Source organism: Mobula hypostoma, chromosome 23 (assembly GCF_963921235.1).
Source record: "Mobula hypostoma chromosome 23, sMobHyp1.1, whole genome shotgun sequence".
NCBI lineage: Eukaryota > Metazoa > Chordata > Chondrichthyes > Myliobatiformes > Myliobatidae > Mobula > Mobula hypostoma.
Window position 1 is genome coordinate 59,087,987 of NC_086119.1, and position 16,919 is coordinate 59,104,905.

Consider the following 16,919-nt stretch of genomic DNA (forward strand, 5'->3'; position numbering starts at 1 on the left):
CCAGACAATACTCCTGGCAAAGTGCTAAGAGGATGTGCAGACCAGCTAGCTGAGATTCTCACTGACATCTTCAACAACTCCCTGAGCAGCGCCATCATTCCTACATTCTTCAAGGCCGCCACCATTGTCCTTGTGCCAAAGAAGTTTTCAGTGTCCAGCCTCAATGACTACCGTCCCGTCGCACTCACATCCATCATCATGAAGTGTTTCGAGAGGCTCGTCATGAGGCACATCAAGACCCTGCTGCCCCTCTCACTGGACCCCCTGCAGTTCACGTACCGTCCCAACCGTTCAACAGACGACGCCATCGCCATCACCCTCCGCCTGGCCCTAACCCACCTGGACAAAAAGACACGTATGTTTGAATGCTGTTCATAGATTTCAGTTCAGCATTCAACACAATCATTCCTCAGAAACTGATTGGAAAGCTGAGCCTATGGGGCCTGAACACCTCCCTCTGCAACTGGATCCTAGACTTCCTGACTGGGAGACCTCGGTCAGTCCGAATTGGAAGCAGCATCTCCAACACCATCACACTGAGCACGGGGGCCCCCCAGGGCTGTGTGCTCAGTCCACTGCTGTTCCCTCTGCTGACCCACGACTGTGCTGCAACACACAGCTCGAACCACATCATCAAGTTCGCCGATGACACGACCGTGGTGGGTCTCATCGGCAAGAACGATGAGTCAGCATACAGAGAGGAGGTGCAGCAGCTAACAGACTGGTGCAGAGCCAACAACCTGTCTCTGAATGTGAACAAAAGAAAAGAGATGGTTGTTGACTTCAGGAGGACACGGAACGACCACTCTCCATTGAACATCGACGACTCCTCTGTAGAGATTGTTAACAGCACCACATTTCTTGGTGTTCACTGGGTGGAAAATCTCACCTGGTCCCTCAACACCAGCTCCACAGCAAAGAAAGCCCAGCAGTGTCTCTACTTTCTGTGAAGGCTGAGAAAAGTCCATCTCCCACCCCCCATCCTCACCACATTCTACAGAGGTTGTATTGAGAGCATCCTGAGCAGCTGCATCACTGCCTGGTTCGGAAATTGCACCATCTCGGATCACAAGACCCTGCAGCAGATAGTGAGGTCAGCTGAGAAGATCATCGAGGTCTCCCATTACAAACATTTACACCACATGCTGCATCCGTAAAGCAAACAGCATTATGAAGGACCCCATGCACCCCTCATACAAACTCTTCTTCCTCCTGCCATCTGGCAAAAGGCACCGAAGTATTTGGGCTCTCACAACCAGACTGTGTAACAGTTTCTTCCCCCAAGTCATCAGTCTCCTCAATACCCAGAGCCTGGACTGACACCAACCTACTGCCCTCCACTGTGCCTATTTGTCTTGTTTATTATTTATTGTAATGCCTGCACTGTTTTGTGTACTTTATGCAGTCCTGGGTAGGTCTGTAGTCTAGTGTAGTTCTTGTGTGGTTTTACGTAGTTTGGTGTAGTTTTTGTATTGTTCATGTAGCACCATGGTCCTGAAAAACGTTCTCTTGTTTTTACTGAGTACTGTACCAGCAGTTATGGTGGAAATGACAATAAAAAGTGACTTGACTTGACTTGATATACCATCTGTGTAGTTTCCAGCCCCTTGGCATGAACATTCCCTCCCCCTCCCTTCCCCCATCCCAGTTTCACTCTGCCCCCTCTTCCAGCTGCTTATCACCTCCCTGATGGTTCCGACTCCTTCTACTACCCATTGTGTTTTCCCCTATTCCTTCTTCACCTTTCCTGCCTATCCCCTCCCTGCTTCCCCTCCCCCACCCCTTGATCTTACCCCTTCCTGGTTTTTCACTTGGAACCTACCAGCCTTCTCCTTCCCACCCTCCCCCCACCTTCTTTATAGGGCCTCTGCCCCTTCCCTCTTCTGTCCTGACGAAGGGTCTCCGCCCGAAACGTTGACTGCTCGTTTCCACGGATGCTGCCCGACCTGCTGAGTTCCTCCAGCGCGTTGTGCATCTGCAGAGTATTTTGTTTTTCTGTATTTAATATTATAGGAGTTTATTCACAGGTAAGAATGTCTGTAAATTGGGTGCTCTTAACCCAGGAACAAATTAAGTCAACTAACAAATAAAGTCTCAACTGAAAATACCAAACTATTCAGTTCCTTCAAATTTTACCTTCTCTTATGGAACTTTCTAATTGCAAGGTTCTTTGTTCAAACTAAACACATGGGGCTGAGAGGAATTTCCCTGAATTAATTCTAACACAGATCCTGGAGAAGTCAGATCCTGCTGCAGCTCTTGGAGAAGTCAAATGCTTCTTTGGCCTGGATGGAGGTAATTAGATGGCTGTGTTCTCAAACCCAGGATAATTTTATGGCTCTGTTCAGGGGCTCAGGATAATTGTTACAAGCCTAGCACAATTAGATGGCCCTGTTGCAGTTCCTAAGGCAAATAGGTTAGGTGGCTCTGGGTCAATGTTATGCTGCCCTGATGCCTTGTCTGGGGTAATTAGATGTCTCGTTTCTGGGATGTGGTTTGGTTGAAGGGTTGGGGGTAACTAGATGGCTCTGCTGCCAGGCTTGAGGGAAGTAAATTACGTAGAATAAATGTGGCAGCTCTGGGGTAATTAAATGGCTACCAATGTCAGGGGTAAGTAAATGATCATGTTGTTGGGAGTGGGGTAGTTAGCTGGTTCTTACACATCACCTGGGGCAATTTGGTAACAGAGGCTGATCTGGGTGTCTGGGTACTGTCAGACACTGTCAGCTCCTGCACTTCGAGGCAACACCTCCAGACATCTGACTGGAGGTGTTGGGGATATCCATGCCTGCCTTTGGCGCAGGGATGTTGGTGCAGGCTGCTGTCCAACTCTGTGTGTTTGGGAAGCTATGATGCAATGTCTTTATTTTATATTTTATTTAGATCTACAGCACAGAAATGTACCCTTCCAGCCAATGACCCACGCGGCCCAATTACACACACCTGACCAATTACCTACTAATCTGTACATCTTTGGCATGTGGGAGAAAACTGGAGGACCCAGAGGAAACATAGTCATAGTCATATTTTATTGATCCCGGGGAAATTGGTTTTCGTTACAGTTGCACCATAAATAATAAATAGTAATAGAACCATAAATAGTTATTGGCTCAGGGTGTCTGACCCTCCAAGGGAGGAGTTGTAAAGTTTGATGGCCACAGGCAGGAATGACTTCCTATGACGTTCTGTGCTGTATCTCGGTGGAATGAGTCTCTGGCTGAATGTACTCCTGTGCCCACCCAGTACATTATGTAGTGGATGGGAGACATTGTCCAAGATGGCATGCAACTTGGACAGCATCCTCTTTTCAGACACCACCGTCAGAGAGTCCAGTTCCATCCCCACAACATCACTGGCCTTACGAATGAGTTTGTTGATTCTGTTGGTGTCTGCTACCCTCAGCCTGCTGCCCCAGCACACAACAGCAAACATGATAGCATTGGCCACCACAGACTCGTAGAACATCCTCAGCATCGTCCAGCAGATGTTAAAGGACCTCAGTCTCCTCAGGAAATAGAGACGGCTCTGACCCTTCTTGTAGACAGCCTCAGTGTTCTTTGACCAGTCCAGGCGGTCACGAGGAAAACATACAAACTCCTTACAGATAGTGGCAGAACTGAACCTAAGTTGCTGGCACTATAATAGTGTGAAGCTAACCACTACACTACTATGCTGCCCCACAGGAAATATCATTCCTGTTAGAGCACATGATTAAAACATTGACAAAATTAAGACTAATTTGTGATTACAATCACACAAACGTTAACAGTAATTAACCGATGTTCACAATGGGTTGTGTGGAGGTTGCAGGATAGGTCAGATTGTTTTCAGAGCCAGGCTGTGTCTGGTGCTTTCTGTGTAACCCTGTGTTTGTGAAGTACAAAACTAAGCATCACACTCGACAGCTCTATAGAAGAATAGTCAGACTTAAAGTTATATCGCCATAGAACGCTCTCTCATTCTTGGAGAGAAACTGACTCTGAAGTCAGCCTACTTCTGTACCAACACTAATATTAGTATGGCTTGATGGAAATGATGTGAAAGGTTTATTCATAGTTCTTTTGTAAAATTCTATTGTATTTCTTTTTTCCCCGTAAATGCCGGTAAGAAAATGAATCTCAAGGTAGTATATTGGCAACATATACGTACTTTGATAATAAACTTACTTTGAACTTTGAAAAGGTTGTTCACATTGTATGCAGGGTGGTCACTTGCTCATTTGGGGTTTCACTTTCATAAACTGTCCATTATTAGGCAAACCTGGTAATAGTGTTGAACCATGGATTTGTTCGGCTAGCCTTGCTGCCTACATATATCATTCCCTTCATTCTTGCCTGTGGGTATACATACAAAACAAAAATAACTTGCACATATCCCTTCATCGGGAGAGGAAAATTACTGAATTACTGGTCACTATTTCTGGAAAATTTGACTATCTGTTTTTCATGAGCTTTGCAGATCTCAATAAGCAGGCCACATACACCAAGGTGTTCAAGCAACTTGGGGTTTCAGAGCAACCAAAGCAAACCAACATTTTCAACCCATTATGTATTACGAGGAACATTCATCATGCAAAGTTCAAATGTATAAACACCCATGGTCAAGGAGTTCTTTTAAAACTCCAAGCGGTTTAAACTTTAAAGGGGCCACAAGTAATAAAACATATGAATACTTTTATAGAACTCAGCAGACTTCAGGGTCAGGGTCAATAAAATAACGTTGTATGCAATGTATACCAAAGTAATTTTAATTCTGAATATTCACAAGTAGGAATGTACAGGTTGTGATGCTCCATAAAAGCAGGGCTTCTGGTTATCTAAGGGTTAATCACACTTATTAATTTCCATTCCAATCATTAACCCCACAGATAACCAAATTTTACATACTTCTTGCAAAACCATCAAATTAGCATTGCTATTCTGCTTTTGCAAAGTCACAGATATAATTTTGTAAACAATACAATGAATATGAATGCCTCGCCTTAGATTGTTCCTTTTGAAGCAATGTTTTGCACAGCCATGCGATTTATACATTCACAGACAATAAGAATTATTCTGTTCTTCAGGCACCAAGCATACTTCTTAACCCTCCACAAAATGACCAAAAAAAATAGACAAGTAATTAAGGACTGGGGTGGGAGGTAAAAACACTTTTCATCAATTACAAAAAAATCAGCAGTCACGTTCTCACACCCTTTTCAAGATATCTCAATTACTTCAGAGAACCCGAAAGTGTTAAACAGATTATACCAACCATTTTTGTAGGTTGGAACTTTATGAAAACCCCTTCTTTAATTAAATGCATTTGACTGACACACGCTACAAGAAGCCACAAATATTTTACTCACATTTACTTCACCTTTTCGATAATCCTCCACACCATTTACATTAAAAATTCAAAAGGGAAACTAAGCTGTGTTTACCACAAGATGAAACCAAGTTGGAGCAGCTGTAATGCAAATACTTGCCAGAAACACTGCCCTACTGTTTATATATGCATACCAGGGAAAAACACACTACAGACTTCAGTTCATCACACTATGCATCAAGAGACTTCCAGCATGCTTGTGAAGGGATTCCCCTGTCCTAACCAACGGTGATAGAGAGAAAGAGGATGGTATTCACTGCCAACTTCAAGGTACTCACCATTACAACAGTAACTACAGCCTCATCCAATTACCATCGTATTTAATACTCAAAAGCCTCCCATAAATCTCCAGCTGAAAGGAATAACGATAGACAACCATGCGGCCTGGCAAGCGAAGCACTGACAGAGACACAAAAGCGTCTGCAGGTCTGAGGGAGCCAGCATGCTGCTGTCAGACGTTTGTTCCTCTTTCAAGCGTTCCATCTCACGCCCACACAGTACCCCTTGACCCCGGCTTCACTGCTTTTAAGGCAGCTTGAGGCTCAAGGCAGCCAATCACAAAACCCCAAGACAGCCCACCCATCCACCCACACAAACATACATACCCACCTGATTGTACAGTACATACAGTAGGGCTACAAGTAGCTACATATTCCACAGGAAAAAAAAACAAATACTACTGCCTCCAGGTTGTTTTCTGAAAGAAAGACTGTGCAGTGCTTACACAGCCGAGGAGCCTATTTAATTGTGTCCCTCTGATTTCTATCTCTCACCATCTGTGGTAGTGGTGCACCTAGACATTTCCTGGACTTTCATCTGTATTTTTTTGCAACAATGTCAGTTTTAGTCTTTCAGTTAACCCCTTCCATTCTGGGATCCTCATACTTCGTTCAGCAGTCAACAAGGTTGGTTTGTAAAGAACAAGCGCTAAGTAATGATAAGTGAATACTAATTCACTTTCAGCACTTGAACAGGCTTTGAATCAAACCCGAATATATTTTAGTCAACAGCAGCACACGTAAAGAAACACTTGCTTTCTCTCCCCTTCTCCAGCCCCATAGTTACAGCTGTGGAGCTCAACACCTTGAAACAAGCCAGCAGAATTCACTCTGGATGTCATCAGATACAAATTCACATTTGCATTTTATTAAAATTATGTTTTAAGTGGTCAGGACACATACTACTTTATTCTTCTTCCAAAATCGTAAACATTGAAAAGTGCAGTAATGTCAGGTACTTGGAAGGTTTCAAAACGTATATGTTAATGTATGCTGAAGCTACCCACCAGCTTATTATTCACCAGAATACAACGCCCACTGACAAAACTCAGTACAGGCATCATCATGGAAAAATCACTGGAGGCCTAACAAGAATGGACCAACATTTCTACAGTCCCCTTTCCCATTTCTCAATGTTACTGTGAAATTTATGTAAGCACAAGAGAAAGAATCAAAGGGAACACCCCAAAAATGGGGCTGAAAGTGGTGATGGCTACGTTGTGACTAATGGTAAACCAGATTCTGAATGATGATTTGGAAAGTTGAAGGGTACAATACAGGATGGACAAGAGTGACGTCAGAAAGCTTGACACCGAAGAAGGCAAGGCAGACATCCCACCTCTCCCGGGAGTTCCGGGAGCCTTCCGCATATCGATAGCGGCTCCCTGATGCCCACAAATTATTTACAATATCCCGGAAATCGATTTTTTAGAGAGGGAGAGGGTGAGGGAAAAAAAGAAAGAAAGAAAATGAATGAATCCTGCTTGATCTCTCTTTGTGTTAAGTAGACCTATCAGTTTTCTCTGAGGGCAGGCTTTATAGTCAATCTCTCTCTCTCTTCCATAGTCCATCAGTTCAGTTACTGCCATCAGTAATGACATCGAAATGATCCGGACAACTGTCAGTGATGAAGTACAAAAGCCTGGTGAAGAAATTCCCAAGGCTGGTGGTGACAACCTGACTAAGCGAGGCTGTCCTATACGGGCGGGGCACGTTGGCATCTTAAAGGGGATTAGAGCAGGGTTTAAATTGGAGCAAAATTCCAAAATCGTCCGCTAAGATATCTTTAAAAACGTGCTCGCAGCAAGCAAATTCTTCGGGGTTTCTTTCCTGAAACACTTCCACTCACAGGTACATCAAAGCCCACCATGGGCTGGGTTTAAGTGTTTTCAGAAGAAAAACCGATTTTAATAAATACCCGGCCCCCACCGAGGTCTCATAATTAGGACAGCGAACTGTTTACCTGTGCTGTGCTTTTTGAATTACACTTTATTAAATAATATGGTAATATATTGTTTTATGTGGTGTGCGTGATACATGTATTGTGGCTACACCATGGTCCAGACAGAGATTGTTTCATTTGTGAACAATCAGCCAGATGACAATAAACTTGAACTTGAAGATACAGAACTTCTAAATCACTCATTTAAAATCCCCTATTCCGATGTAAAAAAGTAAGTTCTGATCCCGATTATTGCAGGCAGTGTGTGTGTGCGTGTGTGTGAGACTACGGACGTATATGCAATCGGACGTTGTCCGAATGGACGTTAAGCGGCGCACACCTGTAATAAGGATACACCTTATGCTTTTATTTCTTTTAGGGACCACAACATATTAGGGAGGCTAAGTGCAGAGAAGGCTGCTCGAGTATTTCACAGTTCTTTTCAGCAGAAAACCAAAGTCTGACAGAGGACACACATCAAAGTTGCTGGTGAACGCAGCAGGCCAGGCAGCATCTCTAGGAAGCGGTACAGTCGACATTTCGGGCCGAGACCCTTCGTCAGAGAACATCACTAGAGCTGAGGTGTACTTTACATCTTTCATCATTGAGCATAACCTGCCATTCCAGGTGTGTAAGCACACAGGCAAGCTATTCAGGAAAATGTTCCTAATTCAGAAATAGCAAAAAACTATGCCTGCTCATCAACCAAGACAGCAGCTATTGTGAACTTGGCACATTAAGAGAGAATTCAGAAGTCAGCTGTCTCACAAAACACTTGTGAATCTGATGTCTTGCAAGATTAACAAATTCATTGACACAGACTGCTATGAGGTTGAGACTTCCGGTTGAGACCTCCCTGAAATGAGTTCTTGTAGGGTGGGATTTCTGACAAGGGATAATGAGTAACACATACAAAATGCTGGAGGAACTCAGCAGGTCAGGAAGCATATCTGGAGGAGAATAAACAGTTAAAGTTTTGAACTGAGGCCCTTTATTAGGACTGGAAAGGAAGGGAGAAGAAGCCAGAATAAGAAGGTAGGGGGAGGGGAGATGAACTGATAAACTGGGAGGTGATAGGTGGATAAGGTAAAGGGCTGAAGAAGAAGGAATCTGATTGGAGGGGAGAGTGGACCATGGAGAAAGGGAAGGAGGAGGGGCACCACAGGGGGGTGGGGTGAAGATGACAAGCAGGCAAGAAGGAAGAGGTAAAAGGGGAGACGCAATGGGGAATGGCAGAGGAAAAGGGGAAAGGGAAAATTGACCAGAAATTAGAGATATCAATGTTCATGCTATCAGGTAGGCAGCTGCCCAGATAGAATAGGAGGTGTTGCTCCTCCAGTGTGACAGTGGTGATGATGCAGTAGAAGAGGCCATGGACTGTTATGTCAGAATGGAAATAGGGATTGCAATTAAAATGGTTGGTCACCGGAAAATCCTACTTATTGTGGATGGAACAAAGGAGCTCAACAAAGTGGTTTCCCAACCTATTTCAGGTCTTGCCAATGTAGAGGAGGCTGTGTCGGGAGCACCAGAAACAGCAAATAACCCAAACAGATTTGACAGTGAAGTGTTGCCTCATCTGGAAGGACTATTTAGGGCTCTGAATGGAGGCAAAGGGGGGAGGTGGATGTGCAGTTGTAGCACTTGCAGGGATAAGTGCCGGAAGGGAGATTTGTGGGAACGGACAATTGGATAAGGAAATCATGGAGAAAATAATTCCTGTGGAAAGCAGAGAGCGGGGGGAGGTAAAGTTATGCTTGGTGGTAGGATCCCACTGAAGATGGCGGAAGTTGCGCAGAATAATATGTTGAATGTGGGGGTAAAAAAGGAATTCTATCATTGTTAATGTGGCAGGAAGATGCGATGAGGGCAGACATCTGGGAAATGGAGGAGATGTGGGTAAGGGCAACATCAATGGTGGGGGAAGAGAAATCCTGTTCTGTGAAGGAAGAGGACATCTCTGATGTTCTGGAAAGGAAATGGCATTTTTACCGGAGGGAGGGTGGGAAGAAGAATAGTCAAGGCAGCTGTGAGAGTTGGAAGGCTTATAAAAAATATTGGTAGACAGCTTGTCCCCAGAGATGGAGACAGAGAGATTGAGAAAGGTGAGAGAGGTGACAGAAATGGGCCAAGTGAATTTAAGGGCAAGGTGGAGGTTGGAAACAAAGTTGATGAAAATGACAAACTCGGCATGGGTGAACCAGCATCAATGCAGTTGTCATTTTAGTGCAGAAAGAGACGGGGAGCATTTCCAGTAAAGGCTTGGAACATGATGATGGTGTGGTAGTTTTATTACTGAAAGGGAACCCGACAATATCAGTGCGTAGAACATCAGCAGTTTTAATTACTTTAAGATGAGTTATCCAAGTACATTTCACCGATAACTATATCCCTAACTTTTTCAAATCCCACTGCCCCGTCTCTTCCTCTGGTTTCCCTTCAGCTTGTTCTTGCTGATTGATGAGACACTGGGCCTTAAGTTCTGCTCAAGCTCCTAACGACACTGAGATTCTATATTCTCTGAGTCAGAGAAAGCAGCTATGAATCACCTAAGTATCAAAGCTGCATGCCAAAGTTTCACAAGTAGTCCAAGGTACTGATCCACACCCTGAGCAACCATCAACATGAGAAATCAGTAGTGTGTTTTCACCCCCCCCCCTTAAGTGCTTGCATCAGCTAGCACATACTAAAATTGGAACAATACAGCGAAGATCACCAGAGCCCCATTGCAAGGCTGATCCGTGAATCTGTGGTGTTCCGTAGGGAAAAAGAGCAAACACCAGTCTTTTCTGAACATTAGTTCCCCAAGCATTATCTATCTTCAATGAAGAAAATTACATAATGGATTAAAATAAAGAAGCATGATTTCCAGGTACAAAATAAAGGGAAGTCTTACATAATGTAGCACGGTACAGTTTATGTGTTTATTAAAATGTAGTCATTGTTCTAACGTAGGACATGCAGCTAGTAATTCTGTCAAAAGATCACACCCACAAACTGTACACTGATGACAACTTGATCACTTATTTCACTGAATACTGGCCTGAACACTGAAGGCAGTTCATTTCTAAGAAGCATAAGAAATTTTGTCAGAATCAGAATCAGAATCAGGTTTATTATTACTGGCATGTGACATGAAATTTGTTAACTTAGCAGCAGCAGTTCAATACAATACATTATCTAACAGAGAAAAAATAATAAATAAAATTTAAAAATAATAATAATAAACAATTAAATCGATTATGTATATTGAATAGATTTTTTTAAATGTGCAAAAACAGAAATACTGTGTTTTTGTTTTAAAAAGTGAGATAGTGTCCATAGCTTCAATGTCCATTTAGAAATCGGATGGCAGAGGGGAAGAAGCTGTTCCTGAATCACTCAGTGTGTGCCTTCAGGCTTCTGTACCTCCTACCTGATGGCAACAGTGAGAAAAGGGCATGCCCTGGGTGCTGGAGGTCCTTAATAATGGACGCTGCCTTTCTGAGACACTGCTCCCTAAAGATGTCCTGGGTACTTTGTAGGCTAGTGCCCAAGATGAAACTGACTAGATTTACAACCTTCTGCAGCTTCTTTCGGTCCTGTGCAGTAGCCCCTCCATATCAGACAGTGATGCAGCCTGTCAGAATGCTCTCCATGGTACATCTATAGAAGTTTTTGAGTGTATTTGTTGACATGCCAAATCTCTTTAAACTCCTAATAATAAGTATAGCTACTGTCTTGCCTTCTTTATAACTACATCGATATGCTGAGACCAGATTAGATCCTCAGAGATCTTGACACCCAGGAACTTGAAGCTGCTCACTCTCTCCAATTCTGATTCCTCTATGAAGATTGGTATGTGTTCCTTCGTCTTATCCTTCCTGAAGTCCACAATCAGTTCTTTCGTCTTCCTGACGTTGAGTGCCAGGTTGTTGCTGCGGCACCATTCCACTAGTTGGCATATCTGACTCCAGTATGCCCTCTCGTCACCACCTGAGATTCTCCTCTTGTCACCACCTGAGTTTCTACCAATAATAGTTGTATTGTCAGCAAATTTATAGATGGTGTTTAAGCTATGCCTAGCCACACAGTCATGTGTATATAGAGAGTAGAGCAGTGGGCTAAGCACACACCCCTGAGGTGCGCCAGTGTTGATTGTCAGCAAGGAGGATATGTCATCACCAATTCTCACAGACTGTGGTCTTCCAGTTAAGAAGTCGAGGATCCAATTGCAGAGGGCGGTACGGAGGCCCAGGTTCTTCAATTCCTCAATCAGGATTGTGGGAATGATGGTATTAAATGCTGAGCTTTAGTCGACGAACAGTGTCCTGACGTGGGTGTTTGTGTTGTCCAGGTGGTCTAAAGCCGTGTGGAGAGCCATTGAGATTGCGTCTGCTGTTGACCTATTGTGGTGATCGGCAAATTGCAATGGGTCCAGGTCCTTGCTGAGGCAGGAGTTCAGTCTAGTCATGCCCAACCTCTCAAAGCATTTCATCACTGTCGATGTGAGTGCTACCGGGTGATAGTCATTAAGGCAGCCCACATTATTCTTCTTAGGCACTGGTATAATTGTTGCCTTTTTGAAGCAAGTGGGAACTTCTGCCAGTAGCAGTCAGAGGTTGAAAATGTCCTTGAATACTCCCTCTAGTTGATTGGCACAGGTTTTTAGAGCCTTACCAGGTACTCCATCGGGACCTTCCGCCTTGTGAGGTGGCTCTGTTTAACTCCTCATTCAGACTGTGGCACTTCTGACAGTGCAGCATACTTTATACTCCATTGGAACATCTCCAAAATAGAACAAATCATAAACCTTCTGAAATAGAGGAAAGAATATTGCAGGCTGAACCACGGCTAATACTTACAGATGAAACTCAGTAAAATAATCAAAAAGAACTGGTCTGACCAGAGAAGGAGAACTTTTTAAGTCATGCAGATGTTATACGAGGACAATGTATAAGGACAAAGACATAAGGGAGAAGGTAGAGGAACCTGAAGACCCACACTCAACAATTTGGGACCAGTTTCTTCACCATCAGAAAGGTCCATGAACAGTACCTCAGTATTCCTCTTTTACACAACCTATTTATATTTGTAACTTGTAATACTTAAGCCTTTGCTGATTCAGGAGACTTCCATAATACTGAGACAACTTTGGTATTATCTCAGTGCAATCCTACAAAACATTCTGCGGTACAGTATTTTCAAGCATTCACAGAAAGCTCAAGACAGTGCCTGTGATCCAGTAGCATCTAAAAGTAAGGTAAAATTACACATCACACCCACATGTACACAAACTACTAATTAACCTCAAACATAAATAGAAAATCTGGAAATATTCAGCAAGTCAGGTAGCATCTGTAGGAAGGGAAACAAATAAAAGGGCAGAACCTAAAATATTAACTCTATTTCTCTCTACGCATATGCTGCCTGACCAGTTGTTTACTGGCTGCAATTTCTCTCAGGGTGTTAAACTAATAGTGTCTGCAGGATTTTATTTTTTGTATTACTTAGCTGTAAGGTTTTAAGGTAGGAACCTGAAAAGAAATTGCAATTTTGAAGGCAAGTCTGAAAGTCATATAATCTCATAATCTAATCTAAGTGTCAGTGGCTGATAATGAAGGGGCTACAGGCGAAAGCTAGGCCTTCCTCAGTCAGATGAAAAGGCATCCAGTGGGTAATGTTTCACAAGATTTATTGGAGGAAACCACTTCTCTCTAGCAAGGGGAGAAGCTAATGAACGCTAGCATAAATGAAGAGTTATAAAGTGGAAAAATAAATACATTTAAGTTTATTTGATAGCTTAGCAGGACATCTCTGTGATTCCCTCAGCATTAATGAGTTTATTGCAACTATTTCCATATAGCAGCAGCTATTTTGCACAGAGAATGAATAATCAGTTTGTCTAACTTCTGGAAAAATCTCCTACTGGTTTGCCAACAGCTTGAAGACCTGTGCAACATAACATCCACATGTGCAATAAAAAGGGAACCCAAACCAAATATTCTAACGCATTAAAATTTCCAACAATGTAGGGCTTAGTACTGGGCCCTGTGTTTGTCTGAGGTCTGGTGGCAATAGTGTATGGCTCTGTGGACCATGCAAACAGTTAAACTGCAATATCTTCAAAGTTAAAGCACCTTGTTTGAAAAATTGCCAGTCATCTTTTTGTGATATGACAATAAGGCCACTTGCTTGAATAAACCAGTAAAATGCTACTGTATGATCTAAGATCAGGCATTAGACAAATGTGTGGCCACAAAACTACTTCACATTATCATTCACCAGTGAACTCACAGAGCAATAATTGCACAATATATTCTGGCTAGAGCACTCACAAGTGGAAAAACCTCTAATAAGTAAATTCAGTGAATCCATTAAATTTTATAACTGGTATCCTATGCCATTGTAGATAACAAACACTTTGCAGAGTACTCAGGTCAAGTGTGGTTAGTGAGTCAGGATGAAAAGTAAGAAAGGGAAAAAGAATGAACCAGAGAGAGTAGGAAGTAGAGAAAGACAGCAAGGGGAAAGGACATAAGGAGACAAGGACATAAACAGATGCAAGATCAGATTATACTGTCAACTGAGCCTGTACCAACAGGATCATAGCTGATCAACAAGCTCTCATGCCAGCCCAATCAGCAGGTTCCTTGATCAGTGCCCAAAAGTGCATTAATCTTAATTGTGAACATTCTCCTTGATAGAACTGCATCACCATGATAAGTTTCAAAACTCTCTAAATGGAGAAATTTTTCCTTTTCATAGCACCATAGAGTTACACGGCAGCTCATATCAACGCCAAACAAAATGCCCTTCTGACTTTTCCCATTTGCCTGCATTTAGTCCATTGGCCTTCTGTCCTTTACTATTCATTGGAATTGCACCCACCTCCTCAGCTTCCGAGAGCAGCTTGTTCCATATACTCACCAGAATAAAATCAGGTTTATTATGTTATGTACCCCTAGGGGTCATATTTTTTATGCACTATACCTTTAAAAAGAGAGAGAGAGAGTTGTTCAACACAAGCACCTATTAAAACGTGAGAGAGAGGCGAAGACTGCTTTGAGATAGTGTTATGGTTTCTCTGCAGCATGTTTACACTTTTGCAAGGCACTGCCAGCTTCGTGTTCTTACAGAGAGAGAATTGAGGAGCTACTTGATGGACAGCTGGTGTTCAGCATGATGAGATAAATAGAAGGTCAGCTGATAGACTGACAGACACATGGTTTTGGACACTGGATGAGCTTTGTTGTGCCTGCAGAAAGGTGGGTTTTTGGAGGATTGATCAGGAGGATCGATCAGTGGCTCTCACAGTGGGGAGTTATTCGTGTGTCCAACCCTTGCCTGGGTTGATAACTCCAGCACAGAGAACAGTCCCTTTGTTGTGGTCACATTTGGTAACTTTAAAGGAAGAGAAGAGGGGAGAGGAAGGTTTGAAACAGAAGAAACCTAGTGACAAAGAGGTCACTGTTTGGACTCTCTCTCTAAGTAGCCCGTAAAGGTGAGTTTGAGTTCCATTTGAATACGAAGGTGTGGCTGTCATGTAGTTAATCACAAGAGTGGGTTCTCTGGTGAGGGGAGTACCTTTGTGAATACCACTTATGTGTTATGCTTGTTTGGGTGTGGTAGTTCACTGAAGAAAGGCACCCCTGTGGCAAATCACTGTACTTCGTATGTCGTGGAACCGGATAAGTGGCTATCACATTGTGTTTGGGGTTGGTTCCCTTAGTGATAGACTACTGTTGGGGATAATCCATATGTAGATTCTGTTTATATCCTGTGGCCACCGCTTTGGAATGACCCGTAGCTGAATTCGGGTGTGGTACCACTTGTGTTGAAAGGAAATTCGTTGCAGATCATTGTTGGTGATACTTCGTGTGTGGAGTGGAACAACTTCGGAGATAAAACCTACTACTATTGTTATTTTGTATTGCTGTCGTGGAATCTGTGGAATATCGACGTAATTGCCTCCTCTCGACATTTACCCTGGATTACAAATATCTCTCTCATCACCTATTCCGTGGATGAACTGAACTTTCATACTTTACCATCTCAAGACTCTAAGCCTTGTTTCCCCCAAGCTCAATAGTTTGGGAGTTATATTTGCACACATATATACACGTAACACTGCTAACTTGTTTGATTTATCTAGTTATATATGACTGCATTGTGTAGTTACTAATAAATAGTATTAGCGAATAGCAATACCAGACTCCAAAGTGTTTTCTATTTCTGCTGGTTCTTTAACCCGTCACGGGGTACGTGACAATTATCACTGACATACGTTATGAAATTTATTGTTTTGTGGCAGCAGTACAGTGCAATGAATAAAATATACCATAAATTACAAAAAGAAATATAAAAAAAAAATTAAGTAGTGCAAAAAAGAACAAAAGTAGTGAGGTGGTGATCAAGGAGGGTTCAGAAATCTGATGGTAAATGATATAGGCATACCAGTTTAGACTCGCTTTGACTCATCAGGCTGAGGTGAGATCAGGCTTGGGTGAGGTAAAGTATCTTGTTAATTTCTCTCTTTCTGTTCTGATTTAAAAATAGAAAACATACTGCACAATACAGGCTCTTCAGCCCACAAAGTTGTGCCAAACATGTCCTTACCTCAGAAATGACTACAGTTACCCATAGCTCTCTATTTTTCTAAGCTCCATGTACCTATCCTAAAGTCTCTTAAAAGACCCTATCGTATCCACCTCCACCACCGTTGCTGGCAGCCCATTCCACGCACTCACCACTCTGCGTTAAAAACTTACCCCTGACATCTCCTGTGTACCAACTCCCAAGCACCTTAAAACTGTGCCCTCTTGTGGCAGCCATTTCAGCCCTGGGAAAAAGCCTCTGACTATCCACACGATCAATGCCTCCCATCATCTTATACACCTGTATCAGGTCACCCCCTCATCCTCAGTCGCTCCAAGGAGAAAAGGCCGAGTTCACTCAACGTGTTTTCATAAGGCATGCTCCCCAATCCAGGCAACATCCTTGTAAATCTCCTCTGCACCCTTTCTATGGTTTCCACATCCTTCCCGTAGTGAGGCGACCAGAACTGAGCACAGTATTCCAAGTGAGGTCTGACCAAGGTCCTCATTTGGTCCTGATTTGTTTATTCCTCATCTGTTAGGGCATAGTAGTGTAGTGATAACGGCTCCAGGCCAGACTTTTGTACTCTGTGTGGGATGTGGGATGTCTGCGAGACCAGTCTCCCAGATAAACACAACTGCACCAAGTGCACCAGGCTGCAGTTCCTAAGCGAACTGGAGCTACAGCTTGATGACCTTCGATTCGTACAAGAGAATGAGGAGGTGTCAGATAAGAGCTACAGGGAGGTGGTCACT

General features: G+C 43.1%; 1 protein-coding gene and 1 non-coding gene across 5 annotated transcripts in view; one reads left to right on the forward strand and one right to left on the reverse strand.

Moving 5' to 3' along the window:
* Positions 1–16,919, reverse strand: part of cabin1 (calcineurin binding protein 1) — a 693,325-nt gene that overhangs the window by 286,805 nt on the left and 389,601 nt on the right. The gene's annotated exons all lie outside the window — the stretch shown is intronic.
* Positions 10,253–10,356, forward strand: LOC134337122 (U6 spliceosomal RNA). Its single transcript, XR_010015934.1, has one exon. It is a non-coding gene; the product is annotated as a U6 spliceosomal RNA (small nuclear RNA).